This window comes from Entelurus aequoreus, linkage group LG23 (assembly GCF_033978785.1).
Source record: "Entelurus aequoreus isolate RoL-2023_Sb linkage group LG23, RoL_Eaeq_v1.1, whole genome shotgun sequence".
Taxonomy (NCBI): domain Eukaryota; kingdom Metazoa; phylum Chordata; class Actinopteri; order Syngnathiformes; family Syngnathidae; genus Entelurus; species Entelurus aequoreus.
Genome location: NC_084753.1, coordinates 5,010,771 through 5,029,900, shown reverse-complemented (window position 1 = coordinate 5,029,900; position 19,130 = coordinate 5,010,771). Strand labels below are relative to the sequence as shown.

General features: G+C 40.1%; 1 protein-coding gene across 16 annotated transcripts in view; it reads right to left on the bottom strand.

Annotated features, from left to right (window-relative positions):
• LOC133640772 (fibrinogen-like protein 1) overlaps positions 1 to 19,130 on the bottom strand; it is a 201,189-nt gene that overhangs the window by 80,579 nt on the left and 101,480 nt on the right. For 11 of the 16 annotated variants that reach the window (XM_062034382.1, XM_062034381.1, XM_062034369.1 and 8 more), the window contains 2 exons: positions 15,133 to 15,216; positions 14,841 to 15,050 (listed from right to left, as the gene is read on the bottom strand). The gene's annotated coding sequence lies outside the window, so the exon portion shown is untranslated. Of the gene's footprint in view, positions 1 to 13,870; positions 13,888 to 14,840; positions 15,217 to 19,130 lie in introns of those variants that run through there. The other 5 variants (XM_062034368.1, XM_062034374.1, XM_062034370.1 and 2 more) reach the window with 4 other exon arrangements.

Below are 19,130 nucleotides of genomic sequence, written 5' to 3'. Positions count from 1 at the left end.
AGACTACCTAGTACAATGATCCAGCCCGTGCACATGGTAGGCTGGCTTATAAAGAAGCCTGATTGGCCACCTGCAACAGGTGAGGGACACAGCACTCAGGACAAAGGTGCAGTGACAAGAAATACCCAACAGGCACAAGACATTGATACAATGTTGATTTATACATATTTATGTTTTTTAAAACTGACTACTAAACAACATTGCAAAACAGTGGTATTTGTAAATTGAGACAACGTTGATGTCTAACGTTGGATCCACGTTGTTGGTGGGGAAATGACCAAATTTCAATGGTCAAATCAACGTCACAACCTGACATTGAATAAATGTCATCAAAAAGCATGTTGTTTCAACGTTGTATTTGTGTTAGGCATGACGTTAAAGTGCATCCGGCAGTGGAGGCTCCTCTATGGCGTGTTGGGGCACTAGGAGGTTAACCCCTTTACTACTGTTACCCCAGGTGGCCCTTGGCAAAGGCCTACTACCTGACGCCCCCTAGCCAGGGATACGGTGAAGACCTCAACGGCGGAGCAGGCGGAAGACGGTAGATTTAAGAACTACCACAACGGCTGCAATGGCGAAAGAAGGCTGCAGCAGAAAAGGATCCCCAGTCGTCTTGGACTCCATGCCACTGGACCCTGACCCGATTCTGTCAAGGATCGTGTGGTGACTGTCTGTGCACCAGTCTCCCCACGTAAAGTCACGCACAGGCATCCTCCATAAAGGGATACACCCCTACCAGGAGGATCGTCATACTCGTTCGAGTGACCGCCGATAATAATAACTTGTGTTGTAAAATATTGGTTGGAAAATGACCAAAATTCAATGGTCAAATTAACGTCCAAACCCAACATTGATTAAACATTGACTAAAAGCATGTTGTTTCAACGTTAAGTTTGAGTTGCTCATATATTAACGTTGTTGCCCTAGGGTAAACTGGGTATAACACATGGCACACTGACAAAGCTTAACCTATTGTTACTATAACAATCTACAAGGTTAATGTAGGTTGCTTCTCTTTCTTCCCCTCCATTTTTCTGCATTCTTTCGTATCTCAAGTTATCATTACGTATATGTATTGTTGCATTTGAACAATTGTATTGTTGATAATAAAGGTAAAGTATTGGTATTGTTTATTATCAATAGCACTATTTCTATTGGTATTCATATTGCTCCATTTTTAGTGTAATAATGCTCATTGTCATTTCTGTATTTTTTATTTTATTTTCGCTAACTGCTTATTTGCTATTACTTTTACCATCATATTTGTACATGTCGTATTTGCTGATGTTGCTCTGTTGTTGTTGTTGTTGTTGTGTTTGCTGTTGTTGTTTTTGTCTCTCTGTCTAATCCCCCTCTTGTCCCCACAATTCCCCCCTCTGTCTTCCTTTTTCTCTCTTTCTATCCCCTCCTGCTCCGGCCCGGCTGCACCAAATGATAATATAAATACATTTAATAAAGTCAAAATACAAGTAAGGCAACAAGAGAAGTATCCTACACTTCTCTTTTGTAAAGTAAATCTGAACAACCGATATGGGCATCTACATCTGCTAAAAAAATTAAAAAAATAAAAATAAAAATAAAAAAAAGTTTGAGTTGCTCAACGTCAAGACCTAATTCAACTAGTTCTCAATGTTGTCTCAGCGTGTTGTGCCTGCTGGGTAGAAACCAAAATAAGAGCGCTTGATGGAAAAAAACACAGAACACAGGAAGTTGATAGCAAAACCAAAATATTTCATGAAGGATCATGACAAAAACAGGTCTCAGAAAAGTTGGGACGTCTTATACTGATGGCCGTCTTTTTAAAAACATTTTTCTATTTTTTCATATGTAAAACACACCGGATTATAGGGCATATTAAAGAAGTCATATTATTATTTTTCTTTTCTAAATTGAAAACACTCTCGTTGTGGTCTACATAACATGTAATGGTGGTTCTTTGGTCAAAATGTTGCATAGATGATGTTTTACACATCATCTTCAAGCTGCTTTCTGACAGTCGCTTCCGGATGCGCCGTTTTGTGGGCGGTCTTATTTACGTGGCTCACCTTCGACAGCGTCTTCTCCCCGTCATCTTTGTTGTAGCGTGCAAGGACGGGAGTGGAAGAAGTGTCAAAAGATGGCGCTAACTGTTTTAATGACATTCACACTTTACTTCAATCAATAACGGAGCAGCATCTCCTCATCCGGAAACAACCACACCAGAAATGTGTCCTGTGAAAAACCGTCCGACCGGAACTCTCTAATAATTTAAGTTTCTTGGGTGAATAATTTAAATTCACTACACCGGTATGTTTTAGCGCTTTCATGGCGAGTTTACTGACAGATATAAGTAAGAACTTTACACTACTTTATATTAGAAATGGCAACAGTGGAGGATGAATGTCACATAACAAGAAGATAGAGAAAAAGAAGAAGCTTATCAACTACGACAATTTTTCAGGATTTATGCAGATCCCAAATACAGATCAGCAGGTACCAGATGGTAAGAAAAATTGCTTTTGCATAATATTGCGAAACAAAACGCCAGTAAATGTGTCTTACCTTATACACACACCATAATAATCCTCCTATGTTTAATGCGCCGACAATCCTTCAAGCTGTGTGGCTTCATAGCTTACCAAAGTCGTACTGAAACACTTTGACAGATTTTTGAGCGCCGTGTGTAATGTTCTATATTTTCAATGGAACATTTAAAATGTTGGTGTTGTTTACTTGAGATTCATCATATTGCAGTCTACACTTATCTCTTATGTTTGACTGCCATCTACTGGTCACACTTATCATTACACCACGTACCAAAAAAAAATAGCTTCGAGGTGGGTGAGTGTATTTCTTACATTAGGCGCACCCGGTTATTAGGCGCACTGTCGAGTTTTGAGGAAAAAAACGGATTTTAAGTGCGCCTTGTAGTCCGGAAAATATGGTACCTGTAATTTCACTGACAGTGAAAATGATGACTTAAGAAAATATGTATTTGATTATTTTGTTTCCCCCTAAAACATGTCTTGGAAAAGATGGGGCGTCTTATAATCGAGGGGCCGTCCTTTTTTAAAATTTGTAATCTACTTGTCATTTCATTGACACTGCAAACGACGATTTAAAAAAGATGTCTGATTATTTTTGTTGCCCCTCAAAAAACAGGTCTTGGAAAAGATGGGTTGTCTTATATTCTACCTTTCATTTCATTGACACTGAAAAAAATAATTTAAAAAAAGTATTTGATTGATTTGTTTCCCTAAAAACAAGTCTCGGAAAAGAGGGTATGTCTTATATATTTGTTCAAGGGGATGATACACAAATTGAGCCACAGGCTTTTAAAAAGACCTCTCAGAATGATGCCGCAGCTCTTGAATTTGATCTCATTTGGTTGTGCATGTGTACATAATGTGTTTCTAAACACCCTGTAGAGTTGTCCGACTAAATGCACAGGAAATGGACCCAAAATGGCGTACTACTAATGACCCAAATCTATCAAATTAAAAATGTGCTGCAGGCCAGCCATCCCAGATGACTCATAGATAACAACAAAAGACAAATCCCCAACTATCAGCAGTTTGCATTGTTTGCAAACTAACACAACTGACATGGACATAAGCTACCTGATAATCCTTTTGGCTCAGTGATATGCTGCTATCATCCTTCATGTGGAAAAAACATCTGTGGCCCAAATACGCACAATCTGTTCTCCAGTCACCTGACACAGTCAGAGAATTCCATGTTTTATGGACAGTTCCAATTAGACAGCATGCAACATCAGCAGGTTCTATTTTCATTTACAAGGGAGGTTGATTACTTGGTGACCTTTGAGCTCCTTGTTGTTGATTGATTAATAGATGAGTCATTCAATTGTCATGTTTAGCTCGATTAAAACAGGGTTGTCCTAACCTACTTAAAAATGAGAGAATTCTAGGTCCATACTGATGTTTGTGTTTTTTAAACACTGCTGATGGAGGATGTTATGTAATATGATGGAAGGAAATCTGAACAGAGAGAGAAGGCTAGAGATCACCCCCAAGATAATACTGTACTGTAGGTGTTGTCAGTCTCTTTTAAATGTGGAAAAAAACCCACATTCCTCAAGTCTTGTCTGAAAACAAGGACCTGAGGCCATGACAGCACACCAGCAAGAGAAGCACACTGTAATTAAATCAATATTCCGCAATGCAATTAGGATTATATGTCAGCAAGAAGAGTGAAAGCTAATTGGATTTGTGCAAAGTCTCCACTGACAGGCATCTTCCCGAATGACAGTGCTCATCAATGTATGTCCTCCCTGTGACGGTAAAAGTCAAAAGTGATGTTCTCTCTTTTGCACGGGGAGGTCAGAGCGTGTTTGTCGAAGATATTACACTCTTCGCTTGTGCAATTTCTACTAGTAGTCGGTTCCCGTAATGGTTTGGTTTTGTTTTGCTTGATATGGTTTTTTACACCAAAAATGAATCTATTTATTATTATTCCTCTACTTCTTCTTCTCCAGATTTTGGCACGCTCTACCTTACACATTTTTCACCCGATTCAAACCGTTCCAACTTCAAACTGTTCAGCCTATTCGGGAATCACAGGCTTTCTCTTGACAAATTCCAAAAATTCCCAAATTTCCCAGGATTCCAGGTGTTCCGGGACATTTTTCCCATTCAAAATGAATTGGCCATTTTTCAAAACTTCAACTCATTCCACCATTCTGCAAATTCAAACTATAATTTTTCCAAGTTCAAAAAAATTCCAGGATTCTCCAGAATTCCTGCTTTTCCAAAGCCCTATTTCAACCCTTTTTTCTGGCGACTACTCCTTCCACATTTTTCAACGCATTTCAACCGTTCCACCTGGGTCTTTTTATGTATATAATACACACTACACAGACATATACATCGGTCTGTAGTTGTCAACACTCAACATAGCCTCCGATCCGTCACTCAAATACTGTACGTCCGTGTGCAACATAAAAACAATTACCAATTCCGAACCCAACTAACAGGCTAATTGACTGTATTGATTTCTATTATACATTTGATATGACATATGTAAAAGGTATGTGCTTTGCACTTTAAAGCCGTGCATAAGTATTATTTGTAGATGATTGTAATTGTAATTAATAGAAACACAGTGATGGATTTACAAGATGGTGACAAACAACTGCACTCACAAACATAGTTGACTTGTTTAAAAGTTATAAAAGACTTCCCTGCTGTGAGAAGTTACATGATGTTGTGGAAGTGTAAAACCTCATGACCAAAAAAAAATGTAAAAAAAATTAAAAATAAATGTTTTCACATCTTCATTTACACCAATGAGATATAATACCGATAAGAGTATCTATGAATATCAGTATCGATAAGGAATATTGATATTGATACGATATACTTCCCTAGTTGTCACACATTACGGTTTATTTAAAAAAATAGCCTGGACTAAATGTGAGCGTTGAATTGCATTGTCAAGTTGACAAATACAGTGACTTGACACGACGAGAATAGAGAGCTGCTGCTTGCTGATTAGGTGAAAAGTTTGACAACAAATGAGAGTGTGTGCTCATTGTCGCTGTGGGGAGGCGGGGACGGCAGACCGACAGCGAGGCGTGCCCCGCCGGAGCCCGCTCCAAGATGGCGGCGAGGAGGCGTGGCCGGCGAGCAAGCGGCGAGGCGGTGCGCACCGAGAACGACGCCGCAATTGTTACCAGGTGCGTGGATTGCGCACCTGGTCACAATCAGCTAATCCTTTTGCACTGTATAGAAGGGCGTCAGCCGGAAACGTCAGGGGAAGAGACGGAGAGAGAAACCGTAGCCAAGAGGAAGCGGATGCTGAGAGAAAGAGACTGAGAACGCAAGGGAGACGAAAACTCGCGCGGCTGAAAAGCAAGCGGAAGAGCGAGCAGGTGGAAAGCGCCCGGCGAAAGAAGACGCAGATTTATTTAAATAATAAAGAAGTCTAAACCTGCTCGACAATGTCCTTCCTTGATGGTCCTGAGAACCCGGACGACAGCTTGAGTCGTTTACAGTCGCTTAACAAGTTTATCCTAAAAGGAGTAAACAGTTAAATAATAACTTGGTGGAAGCTGCAGCTAAGGTTGGGCACTGAATACGGTACTTTTATAGGCATTCAGCTGTGTGCTCTTATGAGCGGGCGTTCCACTCCTGCTGCGGCCGCGCCTCCGCGCACTCAATCTGGAATCAACACACCTGACGCTGATGAGGACTCCACTCCCTTCTTAAGGCAGCGTGTCCTGCGTTCCAGTGCCAGAACGTAGCTACCGTATTTTCGGAGTTTAAGTCGTACCTGCCGAAAATGCATAATAAATAAGGAAAAAAACATATACCTGTACATGCCGCACTGGAGCCCGGCCAAACTATGAAAAAAACTGTGACTTATAGTCCAAAAAATACGGTACTTGTACCTGTACAGTTAGCCTCACACGTCTCTAGCTTTCCTCGCCTATGTGCTTTCTCGCTCTACGTGTTTCCCCTCCTTTGTGCTTATCGTGTCTTGTCCTGTGTCATCATCCAGCAGCTCTATGTCATTCCCTGGTTTCGAACAGTGTGTCTCGTCTCCCCGGATTCCCTCTGGACTTCCTGCTGCCTCCCCGGATCTCGACCTCTCGCCTGCCCCCGGACAACGATGCCTCGCTCCAGCCTCTGACCACTTGCCTGTCCCCGAAACTCCGAGACTGTCTCGCACTTTCTGGACTTCCGCATCTGTCTCAACACGCACCTTCAACACCTCCCGGTAACACTCAACATATAATCGCTTCACATAGTCACAACACACAGATTTGGATTAGTTACACAAATCATTCCTTTGTATTAATAAATACGCTTCAAGCTAAGCGGCGTCCCTGTCTCCGTGCCATCTCCTTCTCCACTGTACCGTTACAGCACCAACCGAATTGAATGAATGAATTAATTTATTTATTTCGGCAGACAAGACATATATAGCAACATGTCATCACTCTTTGTAGTTTGACAAACTTGCAACGGCACCCACCAAAAAGGGATACGGGAAAAAAGCAAGAATGCTTATCCATGTCCCGCCCCTAATTTACAATCAATTTATATGTTGGTTATATAGTCCAAGTTTAAACAGCAGAACAAGTATAACATATGATAATGGATGATAATGACAAGTCAGTATACATACACCAATATGGATATAATAGCATTGAGTGACCATGAGATTAGCTCCATCTTCCCTGGGTATCTTTCGTCTTCTGAAGCCTTGTCTGGTGTGTTATGTCCCTTATTCCACAGTGAGTTCTTTTGCACCTGTGTCCCACAGTTGAGATAGTCCAAACAACTAGTCGTGTTTTTGATAGTTTCCCGACAACACATTTCTTACCGCAAGGTTGAACACTCTTAGGCTAATTTCTCCGCTCGCATTGTTCCAAAGTTTCACCCCCGCTATAGATAACGTTTGAGCCTTGAATGTGGAATTTACTATGTTATGTTTGAATTTCAGGACCCAATTCTGTCGGGTATGACTCACGTAAAATCAAACAGTGCCATAGTTCGATACCTTTGCTGTTAGTGACGTCACGTCCGGTTTCAGCCTAACTAGATTGATGCTAATTTACACTATGGTTATGGTTCTGATTTATTTCGAACATGCATACAGTTACAATATGGCACATCACATCTTTCCAGTTTCTCATTACAACATGTCCGAAAAGGAGCAGGAAAAAGCAAATACTTTAAGTAATATTTTTCCCTGAGGTGATATTTTTCCTCTTTTGTTGACAAGAAATGTTGTACATTCATGGGTAGCAGTTTATAGTTTGCTTTGTGCATGATCTTAGCTGTTTGCAAATGCACCAAATCATTGAATTTCAACATTTTCCATTCTACAAATAAAGGATTTGAATGTTCTCTATATCCAACATTGTTTTATTCTAACTGACCATTTTTGTAACACAGTTAGAGAAAGAAGCATACTTTTGTAGTTATTTCCCCATATTTCTACACAATCGCTCATACATGGTAACAGTAGCGAGCAATAGAGAATACGGAGTGATTTTTTCTCCTGGTTATATTTTGCTTTATTAAATATTGAAGTATTTCTTGCCACCTTTTGTTGTATATTTTTATATGAGATTTCCAGTTTATTTTATCATCCATTATAACACCCAAGAATTGATAATTTTTACACTCCCAATGTTTACTCCATCTATTTAAATTTGTGTTTGACTTTCTCTTCTGCTCTCACCGAATAGCATTTTAGTTTTACTGACATTGTCAAACCATTTCTTCATTTGTTCTGTTATTATTTGTATTAGCTTCTGTGTGTTCTCTCCTATACAAAATGCATATATCGTTTGCAAATAATACTAACTTTAACTCTTTTGTGACTTTACAAATGTCGTTCATTTAGAGATTGAACAATTTTGGTCGCAGTATTGATCCCTAGGGTACGCTTTACAATATATTTAGCGCTGTAGACATACTTTCACCGAGCTTCACATATTGCTTCCTGTTAAGTAGCTCCTTACCAAGACCCAGACTAAGACCAGCCCTCTGATGCCATTCCGTTCTAATTTGTAAATTAAGATATTTTGATTAATTGAGTCAAATGCTTTTTTTAAGTCCATTAACACTGCAGCTGCACAGTGTTTCAATTGCAACGGTAATTTCCTCCGATATTTTGAATAAAGTCATCGATGTTGAGATGTTAGCTCGGTACATTAGATCAGTGTTTTTCAACCGTCTGGTGGGCGGTGGGAGATTATCTAATTTCACCTACTTGGGTTAAAAATATTTTTTGCAAACCAGTAATTATAGTCTGCAAATGATGCGTTGTTGTTGAGTGTCTGTGCTGTCTAGAGCTCGGCAGAGTAACCGTGTAATACTCTTCCATATCAGTAGGTGGCAGCAGGTAGCTAATTGCTTTGTAGATGTGGGAATCAGCGGGAGGCAGTGTGCAGGTAAAAAGGTATCTAATGCTCAAACAAAAAATAAACAAAAGGTGAGTGACCCTAAGAAAAGGCATTTAAGCTTAGGGAAGGCTATGCAGAACAAAACTAAAACCTAACTGGCTACAAAGTATACAAAAACAGAATGCTGGATGACAGCAAAGACTTACTGTGGCGCAAAGACGGCGTCCACAATGTAAATCCGAACATGACATGACAATCAACAATGTCCCCACAAAGAAGTACAAAAACAACTGAAATATTCTTGATTGCTAAAACAAAGTAGATGCAGGGCAATATCACTCAAAGTAGGACATGAAACAGGAAAATACCAAAAAAAGTCCTACTCAGTGACCCAGTGGTTAGAGTGTCCGCCCTGAGATGGGTAGGTTGTGGGTTCAAACCCCGGCAGAGTCATACCAAAGACTATAAAAATGGGACCCATTACCTCCCTGCTTGGCACTCAGCATCAAGGGTTGGAATTGGGGGTTAAATCACCAAAAATGATTCACGGGCGTGGCACCGCTGCTGCCCACTGCTACCCTCACATCCCAGGGGTGAACAAGGGGATGGGTCAAATGCAGAGGACAAATTTCACCACACCTAGTGTGTGTGTGACAATCATTGGTACTTTAACTTTAACTTAAAAGAGAAAAAGCCACTAAAATAGGAGCGCAAGACAAGAACTAAAACACTACACACAGACTCAAAATAAGTCACAGCGTGATGTGACAGGTGGCGACAGTACACCTACTTTGAGACAAGAGCTATATTGATGGCTATGGTTTAAAATTATATCCAACAATTGCGACAACGACTTTTTACTGTCAACTGAGTTTCGTTTTTTTAATGATTTCTGCTGATGGTGTGCCTCCGGAGTTTTTCAACGAAAAAAATGTGACTTGGCTCAAAAAAGTTTGAAAAACACAGCATTAGATGCATGTTTTGGACTACAACGATTTATTGGGACATAGATTGTTTGACAATGTATTTTTTAGTACAAAATAACAAAATTAATATAATAAAAACTGCTTAATTCCCTGCCATAACTTCTCCTGGGGATTTGATCTCACAATGCCTACCTTACAAGGCTGATGTATTCAAGCTGCGTGAATTTATATTCTAGGACAGCCCCACCAGTGATGGAGCAGGAAGGAACTTGTAATAAGTTTGCCGTAAATTCATATGATGTGCCATGTCATTTATTTATTGACATTTAACATGCGCTTCTTCAAACAAAACTGGCCCCCCCGTGGATTGCGTGGCCCTACACACAACGCCTGATCCGCATAAAGGGAGGGGCGACCTTGCTTATGTCTCCTATTGGTGTGAAAAAGATTATTACAGCCAATATGAATAGCTTTACTTTACTGTAAAGTGACACCCCAACAATCAATATCTCAATGCTGCGTACAAATGCTGCTTTTCACCATATTGCTCCAAATGTTACGGCCTCTTTTGTATCATCTTTTTGTGGACTCAGCACGACTACTAAAAGAGTCTTCTTAGTCACATCAATACACAAAGGGGAATCAAATGTTAGGAAATTGCTAAAAGATAGTTACAGTAAATATTGTGTGTGTACATGCATGCGTGCGTGTGTGTGTGTGTGCTAAAAAGCTGCCATTAGCACTGTAATTGTGTAATGAAGAGTGAAAAGAATAATGGAATGTATATACAATTATCGTCTTCTAAATGAATGCTAATTCGACACAATATCTTTGACTCACAGTCCATATGTATATATATAAATGGTGTGCTGTCAGTGCCAGCAAGGCCTTCTCTGCTGGCCTAACATAACCAGAAATCATGATCATAATTAAAGATAAAAGTATTTTTTAATTTATTTTTCCTAAATATCTAAAAGTATTCATATTCTCTTCATGTCATATTAGTCCAGACTGCCTTTTCAATAAAAGGACCACAACTATGGAACTCTCTGCCTGACACTTTGAAAAGTATACTGTACCTGCACTTGTCACTTTTAAAAAACAAACAAAATTGTGGCTAGTTGAGCAATAATCGTGTTCCCATGTTTAGTTTTTACTAATTGGTTTGTATCTAGTCTGCACTTTGTCTGTGTTATTATTATTATTGGTTTTTATCTAGTTTGCACTTTGTCTGTATTATTACTATTATCATTATTATCGACTCATCTTTGCCTTATTCTTTTTATTTTCCTATTTTAATGATGTTGGATCTGTGTTGTTGTTGTTGTTGTTGGGGACAAGTGTTGTAAATCAGCTTTGGCTACAAACACTATGATGCATACATTGGATAACTGTTTCAGATGTCTATGTTTCTGTATCTGTCCCTGTTTCAAATAAACCTTTGTATACGTATATATATATATGTATATATATATATGTATATATATATATGTATATATATATATATATATATATATATATATATATATATATATATATATATATATATATATATATATATATATATATATATGCTCCTTCCAGTGCTGTTGTTTTTAGGTTATAGAGTTTTTATCCAATCAGAATTCAGCTAGCTTCTGTTGCCATGCTGTACCAAATCTGCCCAAGGCCTTCAGAATCAACAATGCGGGCGTCTGAACGGACACAAACATTTGACAAGACAGTTGCGATAGCCAATCAGATCACGAGTTGTTGTCAGTAAGGCCTTCTCGCTGGCCTAAGGCAGATATATATTGTGATGTTATGAGCTAGGTAACATAAGAACTGCATTACCCAGAATGCCACAGTAGTGAAGAGCATGCTCAGTAGCCCCGTTTAGGTTGTTGAGTGTAGACATGCAGGCAGCGGGATGTTTTTGATGAGCACGCTGGGGAGTAAACTTTAAGAACTCAGCCAATACGCCTCGTCTGCGTCTTTTATGATTAGACAAGACAACACATATGTTTGCAAGGCCATTTTCAAGAAGGATATTTAAAGAGAAACTACATCTTGTGAGACCATGTCGGCCAACCCCGGAAGCTAGCTCAGCTGTTCCGGCGATGAAATGTGAGTTCAGATATTTTTCTTAATTTTTTCACGTTTAATAGGTTTTTTGACAATACCACATAAGATATGTTTTAATTGCTAATGCAGGTTTATTGATTTTTAAATGCGCCAGAAAATAACCCGTTTTGTACAATGTCCATTAGTGCGTAAATGTGTTCCTGTATAGTATTTCTCCAGCAATGGTCATGTGGTGACATTAATTATGGTATTTTGAGAGGTAATCATTGAAGTCGGACATCACTGAAGGCCTAGGTGGGAAACGCACGGCCCGCCACTGATATATATATATATATATATATATATATATATATATATATATATATATATATATATATATATATATATATATATATATATAAACACACATATACTGTATATTAATATAGTCATGCCCAAAAGTGCATCCAGCAGTGGAGGCTCCTCTATGGGGTCTTGGGGCACTAGGAGGTTAACCCCTTTACTACTGTTACCCCAGGTGGCCCTTGGCAAAGGCCTAGTACCTGACTGCACCCTAGCCAGGGATACGGTGAAGACCTCAACGGCGGAGCAGGTGGAAGACGGTAGATTTAAGAACTACCACAACGGCTGCGATGGCGGAAGAAGGCTGCAGCAGAAAAGGGTCCCCAGTCGTCTTGGACTCCATGCCACTGGACCCTGACCCGATTCTGTCAAGGATCGTGTGGTGACTGTCTGTGCACCAGTCTCCCCACGTAAAACAAAGTCACGCACAGGCATCCTCCATAAAGGGATACACCCCTACCAGGAGGATCGTCATACTCGTACGAGTGACCGCCGATAATAATAATAATAAAGATATACATACATATATATATATATATATATATATATATATATATATATATATATATATATATATATATATATATATATATATATATATATATATATATATATTAGGGTGGTTAACATCAACGCATGCGATTATTGAAAATAATTAGCGCATTAATCATAAATTAATTAAAACTAATCGCACTATTTGTTTTGACCGCACCTTGTTCCGAAAGGCGGCGTGCATTGTTACACGGGCAGTGATCAGCGGTGTTCTCGGCGGCCAATTTCGCTTTAAAACACTCTCAGACGGAACTTTTAATAAAAGTAAGGTAGTTTGTAGATATCTCAAAGCAAAACGCATACTTGAGGATGCCGCTAGCAAGAATGCTAGCACAAATGAAATGCTACAAACAAATGACGGCAAACAACGCTGGCTGAGTTTACCGGCGTCAATTTTGTCAACAAGACCACCTCAGATAAGTTAAATAATGCCTTTGCAAAATGGATAGCCACACTGCATGTCGGCCACTGAACATCGTTGAAGAACTGCAAGATGTCATGAATATCGCCACAGGTGACTCGTACAAACTACCTTCAAGGGGAACAACTACAACACGGATAAACGAACTGTACTGCACACACAAAAGCAGCATTTTACAACTATTGGCTGATGCTGAATTTATTTCGCTTACTGGAGACCATTGGACCTCGGTAAGTAGTCACGACTACCTTGGAGTAACTGCACATCTAATTAGATAAACAATGGAAACTACAATCCTTTGCTTTGGGCGTTTTAAAAACTGAAGAAAGACATTTTGCCGAAGCATGCACACGTCAGTTCCTTCAAGTTGCTAAAGACTGGAATATTACTGAGAAGGTCAGTACATTAGGGACAGACAGCGCTCACAACATGGTTGCTGCTGCAAGAGATTTACCATTTCAACATCTGCCCTGCACCATGCTGTACCGAGACTTATCACCGTGGCTTTGTGTGATGGTGGATTTAAAATCCCTTTAGTTAAATACCGCAAAATTGTGGGACATTTCAAGCACAGCCCTGCTAACACATCTGAGTTGAAAGCACAACAAATAGCACATGGCATGAAGGAGGAGGTACTTGTCCAGGACGTGCCTACATGCTATTTTCTACACACTACACACCTATATTTTGCACAAAAATACTTACCTGCCCCTGCTTCCTCTGTACCCTGTGAAATACTTTTTTTCCTTGGCAGGTCACATTGTACAAAAAAAGAGATCAACACTGTCCATCTGAAAATGTAAATAGGCTTGTTTGTTGAAACAACTGGGTAAAGGAAGAGTACATGCAGATGTAAATGGTGCACTACAATATGATGAGTTGTTCATGGGTGTGTTTACTACCTATTAGTGTCCATATGTACCTTGTTGTTTGCTATATTATTGCAAATTATTGCCAAATGTGCATTCAATTCTTACTCTACCGTCACCAGGTTTTGAGCAAATCAATGACTTGCAGTTTGGCAAAACATTTTACAATGTTTGTATACGACACTTTGAGAATAAAACTTAATTTATGTCAAAATAGTGGGTTCATTTAAAAGTTCATTTAAATTCTGCAAGTAAATATTTTCACTGCAATCAATCGCAATTAATCAAAATTCAAAAGTACGATTAATCGCAATTTAAAAAATGAATCGTTTGACATCACTAATATATATATATATATATATATATATATATATATATATATATATATATATATATATATATATATATATATATATATATATAGCCGAGGTTTCTGTGGTTTATCCGTTATACAGTGCTCAATACCGGGCGGGGTAGAGCGGAGTATACGTATATATATTAAGGTTCTCCCAATATTATACCAAAATGTATATGGATACTTTTTGACAATTTTCAAAAAAAGGGGACCACAAAAAATGCCATTATTGGCTTAATTTTAACGGAAAATCTTACAATACAATAAATATAACTTTCTTATTGCACTCCCTGAACAATTTTAGAAGATGAAATTAAAATTAAAAGGCATTAAACACACTGGTCTTTTCTTATTGCACTCAAAGAACAATTTACACTTTTACATTATTACCGGTCCACAGAGACTGCCATAATCTAGAAGTAGGTTAGAATAGAATAGAAAGCTTACTGACCTTTTATTAAATGCTTCTGTGAACGTCTTCGTGTGGGTTCTTCTAGGACCAAGGATCACTGCCGCACCCCTCGAGTACAGGTTTACAAACAGTCTTTATTTTCGGTTCTGTTGGTGCTTTTCAGCAATTGTCTCTCGCTTTTTCTTCCCCCTCGTCTCGTCTCGTCTCGTCTCTCTCCTTTCACCATCTGCCCCCTCATGGTTTCCAACGCTGTTAATAAAGAGACAGGTGATTAGATAACTCGTTCCAGCTGAGATATCCACTCACCTGTCTGCTGCTTCATGGCCAGCACCTGCACACACCCTGCCCGCAGGGAACGCATGGACCACGCCCCTTCCACAGCTTCATGATTCATGGTTGCGACTCTTGGTCTGTGCTTTAAAACAAATACAATCATTAGTAAATACTAAAAACAATAATACAGCTAAAAGTACAAAGATAAGACATGTAGCAGGTAAAACAGGCCTTTCAGTTTTCACTTGCAGTAGTTTGCGCTACGTGGGCAGTATTGACTGCGCTAATAATTTGCAAGCCAAAAAGCTCTGTGCGCGTCTACCTATATCTATGTGCACAGCAGGGGAGCTAGTTAACTACATGATTACCCGTCGCTCTTTAAACTCTTTGTGCAGAGCTGGATGCTTGTTTTAAAGTGCGAGCTCACGCAGCGCATCCATATTTAAAACTTCACTTTTATCAATAGTTTTAAAGACCAGTTAAATAACTTCATATTGTGCTTCATCGGCCCTCTTTATTAACCAGTAGAATTGCCTTTTTTTGCATTGCTTTTTCTTCACATGGTTTCTGCTTGTACGCGCTGTGTGTGCGTGCCCAGTCTCACTAAACATGCGGCTCGGCTCAGCAACAGCACGGCCACACCGCAGCATGCGGATGAAAATTTTTTTTATTTAAGTTTTTTCTCAATATGACAACCTAATTAATTTAATACATATTTGTACATAACACTATTACTATATATATATATATGTATATACACATTTATATGTACATATACAAACACAAGCACACATATGTATATACATATATATATGTACATATACAAACACAAGCACACACATATATATTATATATATATATATAAACAGTTGTGACAGCTCTGTGTCGCAGGGTTCTTGTCAGGACCGACAGACTGTGGCCAGGTTTGTTGCCAAGGTCACAATGTTTTATTTTTTCAATGTTACAAAGTCTTTCCCTTCTTTCAATTCAAAAAGTCTTTCCTCTTTCCTCCTCTCCCGCCTTCCGGCTCCCTCTGGCTTTTCAGCTCCCGCCTCTCAAACCGCTCGCTCTTCCGGTCGCTTTTCAGCCGTCCCCGGCGTTGTCTGTCTCTCGCTCTTTGTCGCGCGTGCTCCTCATGCACCACTGGCTCTCCACCTCCTTCTGCCCCGTCGTTCTCGGCTGTCGCCCTTTTACACACTGAGAGGGGATTACTTAATTGTGCCCCGCCGGGCGATTCCCGCACCTGAGGTTCGCGGCATCGAACCCGGCGAGCCCCGCCTTGCTGCTCGTTCGCGTCCACGCCTCCTCGCCGCCATCTTGGAGTGGGCCTCGGCGGGGCACGCCTTGCTGTCGGTCTGCCGGCCCCGCCTCCCCACAACAGCATATACACATAACAAATTAATTCCAGTAAAGGCAGGAAATTTAAAAAAAATAGCTTAACTTACAGGAACTGCCCCCAAAAAGCCCCGATGAAATTACACCGTAACGTTGCAAAGTGAGAAAGGAACGCTGGAAATATCAGGGTTTTCCGTAGATTGCCAATATACCTGTGGCGGTCATCATCATCATCATCATCATCGGCGGTCACTCGAAGTATGATAATCCTCCTGGTAGGGGGTTATCCCTTTATGGAGGATGCCTGTGCGTGACTTTGTTTAACGTGGGGAGACATGTGCACAGACAGTCACCACACGATCCTTGACAGATCCGGTTCAGGGTCCAGTGGCATGTAGTCCAAGACGACTGGGGACCCTTTTCTGCTGCAGCCTTCTTCCGCCATCCCAGCCGTTGTGATGCTCCATAGGGTTAGCAATCAACCTCCGCCTGTTCCATTGTTGAGGTCTTGGGTTGTTATTTCCCCATAACAAGGCCCACATGGATGTGGGGGAGCCTTCTTCTGCCATCGCAGCCTTTGTGGTAGTTCTTAGATCTACCGTCTTCCACCTGCTCCGCCGTTGAGGTCTTCACCGTATCCCTGGCTAGGGGGCAGTCAGGTACTAGGCCTTTGCCAAGAGCCACCTGGGGCAACAGTAGTAAAGGGGTTAACCTCTTAGTGCCCCAAGACCCCTTAGAGGAGCCTCCACTGCCGGATGCACTTTTATGTCTTGGCGGTAGGGGCGTGGTCACAATAACGCCATCGTATAATTTGCTAGGATGATATGACTTTCTTTAAGAAGGCTCAAAAATGTATACATACGTTTTAAAACAAATCTGTGTTATTATTAATTGGTATTACCATATATGGGTCGGTTGTTATCATATAATTGGCAATAAATGTTAAAAATAGCGTCTGACTTTGTCTGACTTTTTCTGGAGGCTACAATACAGTATATGACTTTAATTTGTTTTCACAGAAAAATATATATATTTTCAAGGTGTGGCTGCTATGATTATGCCGTGGCAAGCCACCACAATCAATTAGGGAAAAACCTGGGTATGTACCTACCATCCACAATGTTTCTAGAGAATCAGTTGTGCAGTTTGTATTAATAAAACACAAATGGTAATCAAAACAATGCCTCATAGATAGATAGATACGACTGAGATTTGATGTTGCAGGGCGCCAAGAGACCTAAAAGCCCCCACGCTCATTGTCTAAGTGATGTGTAACGCAATGAGTGTTTGAAGTGATGCTTGAAAGGGCAGCAATAGAAATGTCTGCTCTGTGCTCAGCTGTACCAGTCTGGAATTTTAAGTACTTCTTCTGCATTATTTCCCACATGAAGAGCATGCTTTTTGTACCCCAAGATGCATTCATATAGAGTGGCGAACAATGACGGGCTTCAGTGGTCTATATCTAATGATCAACATGCTACCTTGACAACCGTGTGGCCTCAATGAGCTGCTGGGAAATTTTGTTCGAAGGGCCTCAAAAGGGAGACTAAAACACAAAGTCAAAGGCTGACGGGAAGAGACTTCTATTTTTTTTCCCTCCACAACACATTACAGCAGCATCTTAGGGAAAAAATCATGTTACGCAAGATGCATAAAAATCACTTGATAAAAAGTACTAACAAATACACACTTTCTAATAATGCTAAATCAACCAGGACTTTTCCACACGATAAAATCATTACTGTAACACAGGGGTGTCCAAACCTTTTGACTTGTGGGCCACATTGGGCAAAAACATTTGGCTGGCGGGCGACTGCATGTAAAGTATATACTGTATATACATTACACACATATATTTAGTCGACACATAAAAATGTGTACATTAATGTGTCCAAACTTTCGGCCTGTACTTTTATATATATATATATATATATATATATATATATATATATATATATATATATATATATATATATATATATATATATATATATATATATATTAACAAGTACAGGCCAAAAGTTTGGACAAACCTTCTCATTCAATGGGTTTTCTTTATTTTCATGACTATTTACATTGTAGATTGTCACTGAAGGCATCAAAACTATGAATGAACACGTGGAGTTATGTACTTAACAAAAAAGGTAAAATAACTGAAAACATGTTTTATATTTGAACAATTTCCCATGTGTCTCAGTCTAGATTCTAGTTTCTTCAGAATAGCCACCCTTTGCTCTGATTACTGTTTTGCCCAATTTTTGTCATTCTCTCGAAAGACCACAGTAGAGGCAGTAGAGGCAGAGGCGCTGCCTGTACCTCCTCTCCCTTTCCTCTATGGGTAACCGCGTCCTCCCCAACTGCATGGGCTCAGGGGTTGCCATCGTGGTAGTAGGGGAACGGTATGGTTCCATCTCTGCCTTGAAAGTGGGCAGTTTGGCTCCTGGAGGCAGCTCTCTGGGCTCGCTCTGCTGCACTCACAAAGTCTTAGGTCAAATTGGAGGGCCAATTCGATGAGGTCTTTGCAGGAAGTGGGTCTATCTCTCAGCAGACCGTCCTTAATCTCCTCAGAGAGGCCGCGACGGAATGCGCTTTGGAGCGCCCGGTCTTCCCAACCGCTGTCCGCCGCCAGGGTCCGGAATTCCAGGGTGTAGGCTGCCACGGAGCGTGAGCCCTGCGAGATGGAGTGCAGACGTACGGCCGCGTACCCCTCATCCGGGTGAC